Raw genomic sequence first — 15917 nt, 5'->3', positions numbered from 1 at the left:
GAACCCACATCACACCCCACCTCAGGAAAACTCCACTTGCTCCTGTACAGAAGAGATGCCAATTCAAGCTGCTGACCCACGCACATGAGGCTCTACCCAACCATGGACCCGCCTACAATAACCACCACCTGCACATCCACCAACCGTCGAATGAGAATCCACCCAAGCAGAAGTGGGGGACGCTCCTTCTCCCACATCGAAGCAAAGGCCTGGAACAGCCTCTGCACGGAGCTCCGGACCATCGCCTCACTTCCGGAATTCCGAATGGCCCTCAAGACCTGGCTGTTAGAATAAGCCTCCGAGATGTGCAAGTGCCTCGATACCCTCTCGAGTGATTAGCAGCGCTTTATAAATCCTGAGTGATTGATTGACTGTTGTAGGAGGCACATGACTGCATTTCCCGGAATTCATCAGGACGTCAGCACTATATCGAGTTCCCGAGTGACACGCAGTACTAATGCACAGGAAACACAAGGGTGACCAACCGTCCGTAAATTTCACGGACAGTCCGTAATTTCGGCCGTCTGTCCGTTGTCCGTGAAGGATTCTTTAACGGACGCCATTTGTCCGTAATTTTAACTGGTCACACAGCTGGCCCCCACCTCCCTTCTTGACTCTAATGCTGCTGAGGTCGGGTGTAACAGACTCCGATGCTGTGTGAAAGCTCAGACACTCAGCAGCACTGGAGAGGCACAGTGGGATGGCATCCCTCACACCTTCAGCCCTTGGTGAGCTGTTAAGAGGTGCTTGAAGGTGACTGAGAGGCGGGAGGGGGTGGCTGCAGCTTCAGGAGCAGGGACATCTATTCAGATGCAAACAGCCCTGAATGCATCTTGTATCTGCAATTGGTGTGAGACATTCCCCCTTTCTGCCCAGGGCCCCAAACATCCTAGAACCGGCAGAGGCAGCACGTGGTTCTCTTCAGAGCTTAATTAGTCACGAAATTGTAAACAAACCTCGATCCTTCAAACATGCAGTCTATATTGTAATGAAATAAAGAAATGGCACAATCGCACCCACACTGATTAACAAAGTATGTAAGACAATTAGTTAAATCAGTTCTCTTGGAGTATCTCCTTTCAGTACTGTACATCAGTGTGGGGGGGGGGGGGAGTGGGAGTGGGGGGGCAATATTAACATTTTGGAAACGCAGCCTGTCTTCTCATTGTCTTGTCCAGGAGGGGATGAGGAGCCCTCCCCCACCCTGGAAGAGACCAAGATGATACTAGAATACTGCATGCCCACCCCTGTGCCCACCCTGGTGGATGCTGTTCCCCCCATGTGGTGGCTCTTGCCCCTAACCCCCCCCCCCCCACCGGTGATGGCTCCTGCCCCCCCCCCCCCCCAGTGATGGATCCTGTCTCTGTCCTGGGATGGCTTCTGCAGCGAGGGTGAAGTTCTTGATGGGTGGGCGAGTGAGTAAGTGAAGGGATGGCTGGATGAATTAGTGAAAGGGTGAATGGATGAATAAAAGATTGAATAGATGGATAATGGGAGAGGATGGATGGATTGATGAGTGAGTGGAAGGATGGAATTTCCCGCTGCTCCTTGGAATTTCCCGCCGCTGCCTCCCTGCGGCCCCGCCCCCCTGTGATTCCATTCGCCGCCCCGCTCCCGCCACCCAGCTGCTCCTCCCTCCCGGCTCCTTACTTAAGGGGACCGTAGGGGACCACAGAGTGTGACCACTCAGCCCTCCACAGGGCTTGGTCGCCCCACTCACTGCTGCCGCTCCTGCCTGCCTTTGCCGCCTCCTGCCTGCAGATTCCTTCGCTCGCTGCCCGCTGCTCCTGGGAATTTCCCGCTGCTCCTGGGAATTTCCCGCTGCCCGCTGCTTCTTTCCGCCGCTGCCTCCCTGCGGCCCCGCCCCCCTGTGATTCCATTCACCGCCCCGCTCCCGCCACCCAGTTGCTCCTCCCTCCCGGCTCTTTACTTATGACGCCCCCAGAGCGACCGCGCAGCGTACGCGCGCAGCGGGAGCGCCGAAGGTGTGCCAAAGGTAAGCCCGTCTGCGCCCATCCGCGCCTGGCCCGCGCCCAGCGCCAGGACCCCTGGCCCTCCCCGCCGAGGCAAGACGACCCGACTGACCTACGACGACGCCACTCTCAAAGCACTCAATGACGGCCGGACCCACGCCTGCTGCCGAGCCACCCCGAGACGCACCCAAGGACCCTTCACCTGCAAGTTCACCTGCCTCCGAACCTGCCCCGCACCCGCCAAGACAAACACCAGCAGCAACCACCTCAAGTGCATCCTGATCAACACCCGCTCCGTCCACAGACACGCCGTGGAACTCTGGAACCTCCTCGACGCTACATCACCGGACGTCACCTTCCTCACGGAAACCTGGATGAACGCCTCCTCTGCACCCGACATCGCCATCCCGGATGGGTACAAGATCATCAGGAGGGACCGCATCAACCAGACCGGAGGTGGCATCGCCATCGTCCACAGGAACACCATCCGCATCACGACCGACGCCAACGACTCCTTCGCCACAGCCGAACATCTCCACTTCCAGATTCACACCGACCCTAAGACGACCCTCAGAGGCACCCTCGTCTACAGACCCCCGGGACCACGCACACAATTCAGCGAAGACATCACAGACTTCATCAGCCCGCACGCCCTCCCCTCCACTGACTACATCCTCCTCGGGGACCTCAACTTCCACCTGGAGAACAACAAGGACCGCAACACCACCGCCCTGCTGGAAAACCTCGGACTCAAGCAACTGGTCAACACCCCCACCCACTACGCCGGCCACACGCTTGATCCCGTCTTCTCTTCCAGCAAGTACATCACCTTCAGCCACGCCACCGGACTCCACTGGACCGACCACAGCTCCGTCCACTTCAGCTTCAAAAGATCCACGACCCACCACCACCCGCAACAGGTACCTCACAGGAATTGGAGCAAGATCACCGCAGACCAGCTCACCACCTCCCTCAGCCGGAGCCCACCCGCCAACACAACGGACCCCAACGAAGCAGCCCGCAACTTCACACAGTGGCTGACCGCCTGCGCCGACGACCTCGCGCCACTATAGAACCCTCCCAGCAGACCCAGAAGCAAGAAGGCATCCTGGTTCACCGACGACCTCAAGGACTCCAAGAAGACCTGCCGCACCCTCGAGAAAGCCTGGCTCCTCGACCGGACCACCGACAACATGACCGCCCTCAAACACGCTACCCGCAAGCACCACCAGCTCATCCGCACCACCAAGAAGAAATCCCTGAAGGAACGACTGGACAACAACGCCCACGACAGCAAAGAGCTCTTCACTATCGTCAAGGAGTTCTCCAACCCGAGCACCGGCACCAACGACATCACTCCGTCACAAGACCTCTGCGACTCCCCGGAACATCATCAACGCCTCCTTCAACACCGCCACCTTCCCGGAGAGCTGGAAGCACGCCGAGATCAGCGCCCTCCTGAAGAAACCTACAGCGGACCCCACCGATCTCAAAAACTTCCGCCCCATCTCGCGCCTCCCTTTTCCTGCTAAAGTCATCGAGAAGATCGTCAACAGACAGCTGACCGCCTTCCTCGAGACGAACGGATCCCTCGACCCCTCGCAGTCTGGCTTCAGAGCCAACCACAGCACCGAGACCGCCCTCATCGCAGCCACCGACGACATCCGGACCCTGCTCGACAAGGGGGAAACAGTGGCCCTCATCCTCCTGGACCTCTCCGCTGCTAGTCCAGCGCCTCAGCAACATCGGTATCCAAGAGAAGGCACTGGAGTGGATCATCTCGTTCCTCGCCGGAAGAACACAAAGAGTCCACCTCCCCCCGTTTCGCTCCGAGGCCACCGTAGTCATCTGCGGCGTCCCGCAAGGATCTTCACTCAGCCCCACCCTCTTCAACATCTACATGAAACCTCTCGCAGCCATCGCACGCCAGCACAACCTCAACATCATCTCTTACGCCGACGACACCCAGCTGATCCTCTCCCTCACCAGAGACCCCGACACCGCCAGAACCTGCCTACACGAAGGGATGAAAGACGTCGCCGAGTGGATGAAGGACAGCCGCCTGAAACTGAACTCGGACAAGACGGAAGTCCTCATCCTGGGATCTTCGCCCTCCGCCTGGGACGACTCCTGGTGGCCCCCAGCCCTGGGCACCGCACCCAAGCCAACCGACCACGCACGCAACCTGGGCTTCATCCTGGACCCCTCCCTCTCGATGACCAGACAAGTCAACGCCGTCTCCTCATCGTGCTTCAACACCCTGCGTATGCTTCGCAAGATCTTCCGCTGGATCCCGACCGAGACCAGGAAGACTGTCACCCAGGCACTCGTCACCAGCCAACTGGATTACGGAAACGCCCTCTACGCCGGAACCACAGCCAAGCTACAGAAAAGACTCCAGCGCATCCAGAACGCCTCCGCCCGACTCATCCTGGATGTCCCCCGACGCAGCCACATCTCCAGCCACCTGAGGGACCTGCACTGGCTCCCTGTCGACAAGAGGATCACGTTCCGGCTCCTCACCCACGGACACAAGTCTCTCCACGACCTGGGCCCCAAGTACCTCAACGACCGCCTGACCTTCTACGCGCCCACCCGCCAGCTACGGTCCACCAGCCTCGCCCTCGCAGCCGTACCACGCATCCGAAGAGCCACCGCCGGAGGAAGATCCTTCTCTTACCTGGCTGCCAAGACTTGGAACTCCCTCCCCATCCACCTTCGGCTGACCCAGGACCATCTCGCCTTCAGGAAACAACTCAAGACCTGGCTGTTCGAGCAGTAGCATACCCCTCCCCCCAAGCGCCTTGAGACCCTCCCGGGAGAGTAGTGCGCTATACAAATGGCATGATTGATTGATTGATTGAAAAGGGAAATAGCTGGATGTATGGGTGGAAGGGTAGCTGGATGGGTAAAAGGGTGGATGGATGAGTGAGTGAAAGGATGGATGAGTGAAAAGGTGGATGATGAGTGGGTGGATGGATGAGTGAAATGATGGATGGATTGATCAATTGATATGTGCAAGGGCGAATGGATGGACAAATGAGTGAAAGGGTGGATGTAAGGATGGATGAGTGAAAGGGAAGTTAGATGAACAACATGATGAAAAGATGAGTGAAGGAGTGAAATGATAAATGGATAAGAGAAAGGATGGATGAGTGATAGGGTCAATGGATGGATTCATGAGCGGATGAGCAGATGGATGAATGGGTGGGTGGATGGATGGAAGGAAGTATTGCTAAGTGAAAGAGTTGATGGAGAGAGAAAGGGAGGGTGATGGAGGACTGAAAGGGTGGATGGGTGGAAGAATGAGTGACTGGGTGGATGGATGAGTAAGTGAAAGGATGGCTGATGGGTGAAAGGGTAAATGGCTGGATGGATGAGTGGATGGATGGATGGGATGAAGAGTGGATGGATGAGGGTACAGATGGATAGGGTGAAAGGGTGGATGAATGGATAATGGTTGGATGAGTGAAAGGATGGATGAAGGGATGGATGAGTGAAATGATGGATGGAAGGATACATGATGGATAGGTTTGCAAATGGTTGAATATGTTTGGATATGGCTGGGCTTACTTATATACTAGTGCGCGACCTCTGATGTGTCTGTAAAACGTATCCAATTGTCCTGAAGTTTTGTCCTGAATTTTGACCTCCTGTCCTGAATTTGCACCAATGCCAGTTGGTCACCCTAGGAACCACACACAGAGGTACCCCTGGGGTGCCTACTCCCCCCTCATCGACAGTTACCAGTGCACGCTGCCCGAGGCTTGCACCCAGTATTAAAACAACCCTACGGGGCTGGGCATTTTATAACTAGGATTTGTGACATTCGGTTCTTCATACGAAAGCCTCATCAGCAGAAGGTCCCGGATAACAGATTTTAAGTCATAAACAAGGACACGCTTCACTCAGTCCGGGTTTTACTCCGCCTTCCAGTCTTTGATTTATATGATGGAGTGAAACAATGCTGCGAATAATACATAATTACATAGCGCATAGATTCCGCCCACATGCCCTATAGCGCTACTCGGGAACCAAACCAATTTTCAGCCAACTCCTTTCACCTGCACATTGGAAAAATACAAGGAATTTGGAACAGCACACTGCAGTTTTTTGTGTAGTGCCTCCTGTCAGATTCTTAAGGATTCGTAGCACTACTAATGGATAATGTGGCGCGCTTTGGAAGGGTTAAACGCCGAGGCAGCACAGAGGTTAAACGCGGGACCTGGGTCTTGCACAACGGTTAATGCAGCAGGTGCAGCAACCCACTCAGCTAACTCGGCTGCCAGTCGTGAGCGGATCCGGGCATTACAATGTCGAACGTGCTGATTGCAGCCCCATCACCTCACAGGTTCCAGACCCCAGCCCACCCCGTCTCCATGAACAGCACTTACTTAACTTGAGGGGGTGTCCAGTCCTCTCGCTCCCTGTCAGTTGTGGGGGGTCTTGAGGAGCGTGTGGAGTGCGGGGGCCTCTGTGACTTGTTGGACGGGTGGGAGTGCTCTGGTCCGGCACGTCCAGGGAGGGTGGGGTGTGTCCGGCGCCCGTCAGGTGTGCACAGGTGCGAGGCTGCCGCTCTCTGCTGCCTCCTCCCAGGTCACCTGCAGCCTATGGGCGTGGGGCGGGGCGGGGCGGCACCTGTGCTGCCCCCCCCTCTCCTCAAGAGGTGCCCGGTGCGCCCAAGACGGAAGCATCTCTCATCACATCACACGGCGACTACTGGGCCGGCCCCTCCCAACACCACCAAACACAGCGCTCCTCGGTGCTTCTGGAGAGCAAGGGGTTAAACCGCCGCAGGAGTCTGGACTTTCAGTAGCAGAGCACCGGCACTTCTAGATGAGAAGCAGCACTTTCAATCGCAGAATATCTGCACCTTCGATAGCAGAGTATCTGCACTTTTAATAGCAGAGTACTGACACTTCCAACCGAGTACCTGCACTTCCAGCAAAGAACCAGCACCTTCGATATCTGCACTTTTAATAGCTGAGTATTGGCTCTGCTAACAAAGTACCTGCACGTTCGATAGCAGGGTACCTGCACTTTTAATAGTAGAGTGCTGGCACCTCTAACAGAGTGCCTGCACTTCCTGCAGAGAACCAACGCATTCAATAGCAGGGTATCTGCACTTTCGATAGCAGAGTACTGGAACTTCTTATAGTGTACCTGCACGTTCGATAGCAGGGTACCTGCACTTTTAGTAGTAGAGTGCTGGCACCTCTAACAGAGTGCCTGCACTTCCTGCAGAGAACCAACGCATTCAATAGCAGGGTATCTGCACTTTCGATAGCAGAGTACTGGAACTTCTTATAGTGTACCTGCACGTTCGATAGCAGGGTACCTGCACTTTTAGTAGAAGAGTGCTAGCACTTCTAACAGAGTGCCTGCACTTCCAGTAGAGAACCAACGCATTCAATAGCAGAGTATCTGCACTTTCGATAGCAGAGTACTGGAACTTCTCACAGAGTACCTGCACGTTCGGTAGCAGGGTACTCGCACTTTTAATAGCAGAGTGCTAGCCCTTCTAACAGAGTAGCTGCACTTCTAGCAGAGTACCGGCTCTTCTAGCAGAGTGCCTACACTTCTAAAAGACCTGTTGTACTTTTATCAGCAAAGTACCTGCACGAGTAAGAGCCCTGTTGTACTTTCAACAGCTGAGTTCCTGCATTTTTAAAAGACCTGTAGCAATGTAGCAACAATTCACCAATAGCTACTGTACTTCTAGTAAGAAAGTACCCGCACTTTCAATAGCAGAGTGCATGCACTTCTCACACAGCTGAGGTACTTTCACTACCAAAGTACCTACACTTTCAATAGCAGAGTACACACACTTCTCACACAGCTACTGTACTTTCAGTGGTAGAGTACCTGCACTTTCAATAGCAGAGCACCTGTACTTCTCACACAGCTGAGGTACTTTCACTACCAAAGTACCTACACTTTCAATAGCAGAGTACACACTTCTCACACAGCTGCTGTACTTTCAGTGGTAGAGTACCTGCATTTTGTATAGTAGAGTACCTGCATTTTGTATAGTAGAGTACCTGCATTTTGTATAGCAGAGTACCTGTACTTGTCACACAACTACTGTACTTCCAGTGTGAGAGTACCTGCACTTTCTATAGCAGAGTAGCTGTACTTGTCACACATTTGCTGTACTTTCAGTGAGAGAGTACCTGCACTTTCAATAGCAGAGTACACCCACTTCTCACCCAGCTGCTGTACTTTCAGTAGGAGTACCTGCACTTTCAATAGCAGAATACACACACTTCTCACACAGCTGCTGTACTTTCAGTAGGAGTACCTGCACTTTTAATAGCAGAATACACACACTTCTCACCCAGCTGCTGTACTTTCAGTAGGAGTACCTGCACTTTCAATAGCAGAGTACACACACTTCTCACACAGCTACTGTACTTTTCAGTAGGAGTACCTGCACTTTCAATAGCAGAGTACACACACTTCTCACACAGCTACTGTACTTTTCAGTAGGAGTACCAGCACTTTCAATAGCAGAATACACACACTTCTCACACAGCTACTGTACTTTTCAGTAGGAGTACCTGCACTTTAAATAGCAGAGTACACACACTTCTCACACTGCTGCTGTACTTTCAGTATCCGAGTACCTGCACTTGTAGGACAGCATCTTTTCTTCTCAGCGGGGCTGCTGCCCATGTAGTCGGCGGTGCCGTCTCTCACACGCTCCCTCAAACACACCTTCCTAGGGGCAGATTTACAATAACGGGTGCATCTCTGCATTTTAGCAGAGATGCGCCAGTTATTTTGCGTGACGGCAAAATAGCCTTGCGCCACCATGGGTGTCGTGTCGCAAGCACAACGCAACTCCAGCAATGGTTAGGAATTCCTATTCCTAACATGCTGCGTTACTCCTTGGGCTTGCGTCAAGCAGGCGCACGGTTTTGACACAGTGGCGTCGTAAAAGTGACTGAGTGAAATCTTGTAGATCTTGCATCACTTTTACGAGACTTCCTTACGACGGAACGCCCACCCTGCATACATTAGAACAAGCGCAGGTATAGTGGGGCACATTTACAAGCCCCTTGCGACATCTTTACGACACTCTTGCGTCACGTAAACAATGCGCCACTATGCGACTTATTTACAACATGACGCATCTAGGGAGATGCGTCGCGTTGTAAAGCCCTGCGCTACTTTATACCTGTGTCAGGTATAATGTATGCAGGGTGGGCGTTCTGTCGCAAGGAACCCTCGTAAAAGTGATGCAGTGAAATCTACAAGATTTCACTGAGTCACTTTTACGACACCACTGCGTTAAAACCTTGCACCTGCTTGAAGCAGGCGTAAGGAGTGACACAGCATATTAGGAATAAGGGTAAGGTAAGGTAATTTTATCATACATGATTAGTTAAAACCGTTGCATACATTAAATGGTCTTTAAAATCGAAATCTTCTATTACAAAAGAATTGACCAGTTTAAAAAGAATTCCCTATTACAAAAAGATTAACCAGTTTAAAAATAATCCACGCTGTATCTTACATAAAACTGTATTAAACGCAATTAATGTTTTAATCAGGTTAAAAGTCTATCTCATATGGGATGTATTATTGAGCAATCAGTCCCCCAAATCCATTGTCAAAGTTTTTATTCTGTGGGTTAATGTTTTTCTCCATGGGATTCCCTTGTAGCTCAGGTTGTGGGGCTAGTTCGTGGCCAGCAGAGATATGTTTTTCAGTCTCTGTTTCATGAGATCAAGGAATTTTGTAAGGCGACAATTCAAGTGTGCTTAGGTTGGATTGAAGCACAGGATTGCAGGACCTGATGACGTGCTGGTTAAATGATGGTTTTAATAAGGTTTTCCTTATGTCTTTTAATTTGTCGCAGATACAAATGATGTGGATGAGGTTCTCGACTCCACGCGCACTTAGCCTGCATAGCTGGTCTCCTCCTCTCCATGCTAGGCATGCAGAGGAGGCATTCCTGACCATTGCTGGAGTTGCGTCGTGCTTGCGACAGGACTCCTGCAATGCTGTGCCCTTGCGCCGATAAGATGCGTCACGGATCTGTCTATCCTTGCACCACGGTGCGTCGCACTGTAAATGTGGCGCACCCATGGTGGCGCAAGGCTATTTTTCCGTCACGCAAAATAACTGGCGCATCTCTGCTAATATGCAGAGCTGCGTCAGTTATTGTAAATCTGCCCCAGTGTAGCCCAGGGCTTTACAACATGACGCATCTCCCGAGATGCGTCACGTTGTAAAGATGCCACATTGTTTGTGACGCAACGGTGTTGTAAAGATGTCGCAAGGGGCTTGTAAATCTGCCCCCTAGTTTCTCTCCCCTTTCCCTCTCTTCTCTCTTTCTTTCAAACACCCTTTTCTGTCCCACACATTCCCTCGCTCACTCTCCACCTCTCTCTCTTTCACAATCTGTCTTCTTCTCACTGCTTCCCTCTCTCTCTCGCACACACCCTCCTCTCTCCAGGTCTCACCCACACTGTCACTAACCCACTAGCTTGTTTCTCTCGGTCCCTCTCTGCGCCCCCCATCCCAGCATCCGCTCCCCCCTTTCTTTCACTCTTTGCCCCCCCCTTCTCTCTCAAACACGACCCCTCTTCATGTCATATCTTCTGGCTTTGCGTTCTCTCTCACACCATCTTTTGTCTCTCTCGCTCTCTCTCACACACTCTCTTCTGTCCCTCGCTCTCTCTCTCTAACACACTCTTCCATTTTCTTGACCCGATCCACTCTTTGTCTTTTCGTTCTCCCCCAAACACCTGGGGCCTCATTTATGAAAAGTGACGCATCGCTGCGTGAAAACAGCGATGCGTCACTTTTCATTGCGCCCTCCTTACGACCCCAATGATGCGTCATATTTACAGTATGACGCATCATGGCACAAGGAGTTACAGATACGTCAGAATTTCTGACGTATCTGTATGGCGCAAAAGTGATGCATTGCTGGAGTGTGTCACAAATGTGACGTAACTCCAGCAACGTGGCCTTTCACATGGGGCAAGCCCCATGTGAAAGGGCCTGCGGCAGTCTTACGCCTGCTGTGAGGCAGGCGTAAGAAATTGACGCATTTCTGTCCTAGAAGTGGCGCAGTGAAATCTTCTAGATTTCACTGCGTCACTTCTATGACTCTTTCTTGCGTCAACCCCCCCCCCCCCTGCATACATTATAACTGACGCAGGTATAATGTAGCGCAGGGGTTTACAAAGTGACGCATCTATCTAGATGCGTCACTTTGTAAATATAGGGCAACAAGGCGCATTTTTTACGCTGCAGGTGCGTCACAAAAAGTGACGCACCGGCGGCGTAAAAGTGACGCACGGCCTCATAAATGAGGCCCATGGGGTGGTGCCCTTTGAATACCGCCTACTCCACCCAGACGAGCCTGGCGCATGCAGCAGGGCGTGGAGGAGAGAGACTGAACTCGCTTATAATGTCCACATTACGTCAGAGTGCAGTATGTGACAGGGAAACGTAAATATACACCCAGGCCTCGTTGCAGCTTCTGGGCTGACGGGGCCTCCCCGCGCTCCTGTGCAAGAGGAAACACCACCTTTCACAAGAGTCCTGCACAACAATGCTGGGCGAGGCTGGGGACAGGTACCGCCACCCGAGGCAGTGTCTTTGGCAGCAAGATCACACGTTGCGTCAACCGTGTCACTAGCTCTGAAACTAATCCAGTGAAAGAATGCTCGCACCCATTCCACAGGTAAACAGGCGTACGTCCGGACGCCGCAGGGAGGTACCCTGGCCGAGCCTGGTGTGAAAGGCCCTTCACAAAAGACACACTGTCATGATGGTTCTTCTGCTGGTAAAGGTGAACTTCTACCACTGGCCCGAGTCTTTGTTTGGTAGACACACACACAAACAGGTGTCCAGACTGCACCCTCTGGTGGTGAATACTTATTGGCTCGTGAACTACTGAAAGTATCTCGCACTGCAATTACCAGAATGCACTGGGGCGGATACGCCAGTAGTTTGCACCCTCCTCTGTATTCGTTTGTAGAGTCCACACGCTTGGACATTCAGGCGACAAAGCAGCAGATTAAACAGGCTCGGACCGTCTTTCAACTGACGACGACGCGAGGACTCCAGGCAGTGCCCAAGGCCTCCCCTTCCCCTGGCACGCAGACGGATAGGGCTAGGGATGGATCATGCTAACCAGGACATGTATCCTCGTTCCACACAGAAGAACACCACTGGGATTGCCTTTCATGCAACCCTATGACCTGCCTATGTAGAGCAACAAGGTCCTGAAGAAGGGTACAGACCCCTGTAGGGCAAGCGAAGGGCAGAAACATGTTGGCCACCTGCTTCTGAAGAGCCGGATAAAAGCCCGCAGATCAGCTCCATTGTAGGTCTTGCCTAGACTGTGTATGCGCAGTCTCTTCAAGACCTTGTGTTTTCTATCAGTGTGCTTAGAGGTCGCCCAGTGCTCTCCATTGGTTGGCTTCAGTGTCACTCTCAGTTGCTTGCTTCCTACTCGTCAGCTGCCGTTGGCTTTCTTCATCGTCATGTGCTTGTTCATCACCTGAAGCATGGATGCATTACTTGTGTCCTTCCACTGCTCATTTGTTTATGCACTACTTTTTTCTTTACATTTTAACACCTTACCAGAGTGAGTCTTTTTCAGCTGGCTCCCTTGTGTACTTCTCTTCCTCCGTAGTCCACGCCTGCCTGTCTTCTTACCCTCTCCTTCAGTTGTCCAAGTTGCTTGCCACCATCCTCCATTCCTCTGTTATCCATGTTGGCTTACCTTAACCCTCTCTCTGTTCATTATCCGTGTTGGTTTACCCTCCCCCTCCTTCTGTTCATTGTCCGTGTTTACGTACCCTCACCCGTCTTCTGTGCATTGTCCCTGTTTGCTTACCCTCACTGTTCCTCTGTTTATTGTCCATGTTGGCTTATCCTTACCCTGCCTCTGTTCATTGTCCGCTTTGGTTTACCCTCACCCTCCTTCTGTTTATCGTCCTCGTTTGCTTACCCTCACTGTTCCTCTGTTTATTGTCCATGTTGGCTTATCCTTACCCTGGCTCTGTTCATTGTCCGCTTTGGTTTACCCTCACCCTCCTTCTGTTTATTGTCCTTGTTTGCTTACCCTCACTGTTCCTCTGTTTATTGTCCATGTTGGCTTATCCTTACCCTGGCTCTGTTCATTGTCCGCTTTGGTTTACCCTCACCCTCCTTCTGTTTATTGTCCTTGTTTGCTTACCCTCACTGTTCCTCTGTTTATTGTCCATGTTGGCTTATCCTTACCCTGGCTCTGTTCATTGTCCGCTTTGGTTTACCCTCACCCTCCTTCTGTTTATTGTCCTTGTTTGCTTACCCTCACTGTTCCTCTGTTTATTGTCCATGTTGGCTTATCCTTAGCCTGCCTCTGTTCATTGTCCGCTTTGGTTTACCCTCACCCTCCTTCTGTTTATTGTCCTTGTTTGCTTACCCTCACTGTTCCTCTGTTTATTGTCCATGTTGGCTTATCCTTACCCTGGCTCTGTTCATTGTCCGCTTTGGTTTACCCTCACCCTCCTTCTGTTTATTGTCCTTGTTTGCTTACCCTCACTGTTCCTCTGTTTATTGTCCATGTTGGCTTATCCTTAGCCTGCCTCTGTTTATTGTCTGTGTTGGTTTACCCTCACCCTCCTTCTGTTCATTGTCCTTGTTTTCTTACCCTCACCCTCCCTCTGTTAATTGTCGGTGTTGACTTACCCTCATCTTCCCTCTGTTCATTGTTTGTGTTTGCTTACCTTCACTCTCACCCTCCCTTGTTCATTGTTCGTGTTTGCTTACCCTCATCCCCTTCATCCCCTCCTCTATTTGTTGGCAGTGTTGGCTTGAACCCGCCCTCCCTCTGTTCATTCGTTGTCGATGTTGGCTTGCCCTCACCTTCTCTCCACCCCTCCATTTGTTGGCTTATTCCCACTCTCCCTCCGTTCATTTTTTTGTTGTCCGTGTTGGCTTGCCCCAATCTCACTCACACTTCATCCTTCCCATTTTCACCTTGCCCACTCCTTCCCTCCATTATGCATATTGGCCCCCACTGACCCACCATAATAAAAAAATAAGAGGTGTAAACACAGCGGACTGTGTCATATCAGTTTTTCCCTTTCTTCTTCCATGTTGCTTCCTACAGATTTTACTGCTGAATTTAGTTGGATGAATCAGAAGTATCTGACGTGCCACTTGTGAATTCCAACCTTACCACACGAAAGCAGCACTGTGGGTCTGTTCTGTTTTAGGGGGTAATTTTAAAGATCTGCTAGAGATATCTAGCTGCAGATTCCTTAACTTTGAATTCTCCCCAGGCGCTAGTCTGGAGCCGGACATTTTTCAGCCATACCTCCGCGCGCTGGGGAACGGCGTTGTACGGGTCCGCGGTGATGTCGTATCCAGATATGACATCAGTGGAGCCATATAAGTCTCCTCCGGCGTGCGGACATCAGTTTCTTCTTTTCCACGTTGCAATGCAGATCCCGAGAGGTGGTTCCTCGAGCCTTCTGTTTCTGGCCTACATCAACGCCTTTTTGCGGGTGGCAACAGTGTGCCTATGCTTTCGGAATTTAAGACGTGCGAGACCTGTACTCGACAAATGTCGGCTATGGATCCGCATTCCATCTGTATGTTGGTCTTAGGAGAGCACCACGACTCAGAGGAGTGCGATGCCTGGAAGAGGCTGAAGCCTAAGTCCTTGCATGCAAGGCGAATTAAGTTTCTGACGGTGCGGCTCTCCCGATCGGAGTCCAGGTGATGTCAGTCTCCTACTTGCTCTGAAGTTCCTGCGCGGGGCAGTTCAAGGAGCCTTTCCCGTTGGCTTCGCTCGTCCAAGTCGTAGAAATCCCATCAGAAGGGATCAAGGTGACGGAGGTCTTCGGCCTCGTGAAGTCGTGACGTTGTTTCTGGTTCCTCCCGTTCATTACCAGAGGTTGTAACACAGGAGTGGGCCAGAGCCTCTCTCCTTATCCTGGAGCTACGGTAGCTATGACCCAAATGCAGGCATATTTTCAGGCTCTGCAATCCTTCTTTGCGTCTACACCGCCCCCGGGTGCGTCTTCCAGCCCCAAGGAAGTTGAAGGGACTTTGATCAGGAACACACCGGAGGGTTCGCCCGTGGCTCCGGTCGAGGACACGGGCCGTTGCGGCTTCCCATTGTAAATGTAAATGTAGAGGTACTTGTATAGCGCACGACTACCCGGAGGCATCTCGCCGCTTGTACGAATACCGCTGAGGAACCCTTCCTGGCCTTTCCCTGTGAAGTGCCCACTCCTGGGTGTAGGAGAGTGGGGTCTGCAATCCTATGTTCACCCCAGATTTTTGCTTCACTGGTTTATGACTTTCCCTGGCTGTGGGCCTGCTAATCAGACCCACAGCCTAGCTGTTCTCGCTCTAAATTTACAACCATGTACCTTAGGTGCATTTACCAATTGGTACTGGGACACCTTATCAGTCCCTGTACAGTATACCTTAGGTATCCAGGGCATAGGTGTACCCAGGGCCTACCAGGGGCTGAAGCATGTATTATGCCACCCCTGGCTGGCCATCTAAAATAGACACAACTGGCTGCACGACAGCTGGGGCAAGGTGGTGTAATCACCCTTTGCTGTAGATATAGTATACCTATATCTAAACCTAAAATGGACACATATATTCCTATCAGTCACTCCTATGGAAGGCCTTATCAATCCTCAAGGCAGAGTGCTTGGAATTATGTGAGATGGAGCTCTGGCATGAGCTGAGCCCGTTTGCAGCTTGCGGAACCAAGTCCTTATAGCTGTTCCATGATAACGCTATACCATATACTCTTAAGTGCATTATAATCCTCGCGGTTAAATACTAACTCTGGTATAACATTATCAAAACATGTTGAGTAAGGTGTCATACGAATTGGAATACTACCCCCTCGCCAATTCTGGCGACGGGGGTAGCATTCCACCCTTCTAGAGGGACACGACATGT

At 51.8% G+C, this 15917-nt stretch overlaps 1 protein-coding gene across 1 annotated transcript in view; it reads right to left on the bottom strand.

Annotated features, from left to right (window-relative positions):
- B3GNT3 (UDP-GlcNAc:betaGal beta-1,3-N-acetylglucosaminyltransferase 3) overlaps positions 1-6562 on the bottom strand; it is a 169011-nt gene extending 162449 nt beyond the window's left edge. The window contains exon 1 of the mRNA XM_078670706.1: positions 6368-6562. The gene's annotated coding sequence lies outside the window, so the exon portion shown is untranslated. The remainder of the gene's footprint in view (positions 1-6367) is intronic.
- Between the last annotated feature and the right edge of the window lie 9355 nt (positions 6563-15917).

This window comes from Lissotriton helveticus, chromosome 12, assembly GCF_964261635.1.
Source record: "Lissotriton helveticus chromosome 12, aLisHel1.1, whole genome shotgun sequence".
In the NCBI taxonomy this organism is placed as follows: Eukaryota; Metazoa; Chordata; class Amphibia; order Caudata; family Salamandridae; genus Lissotriton; species Lissotriton helveticus.
This window is presented reverse-complemented; position numbering and strand designations above follow the sequence as displayed.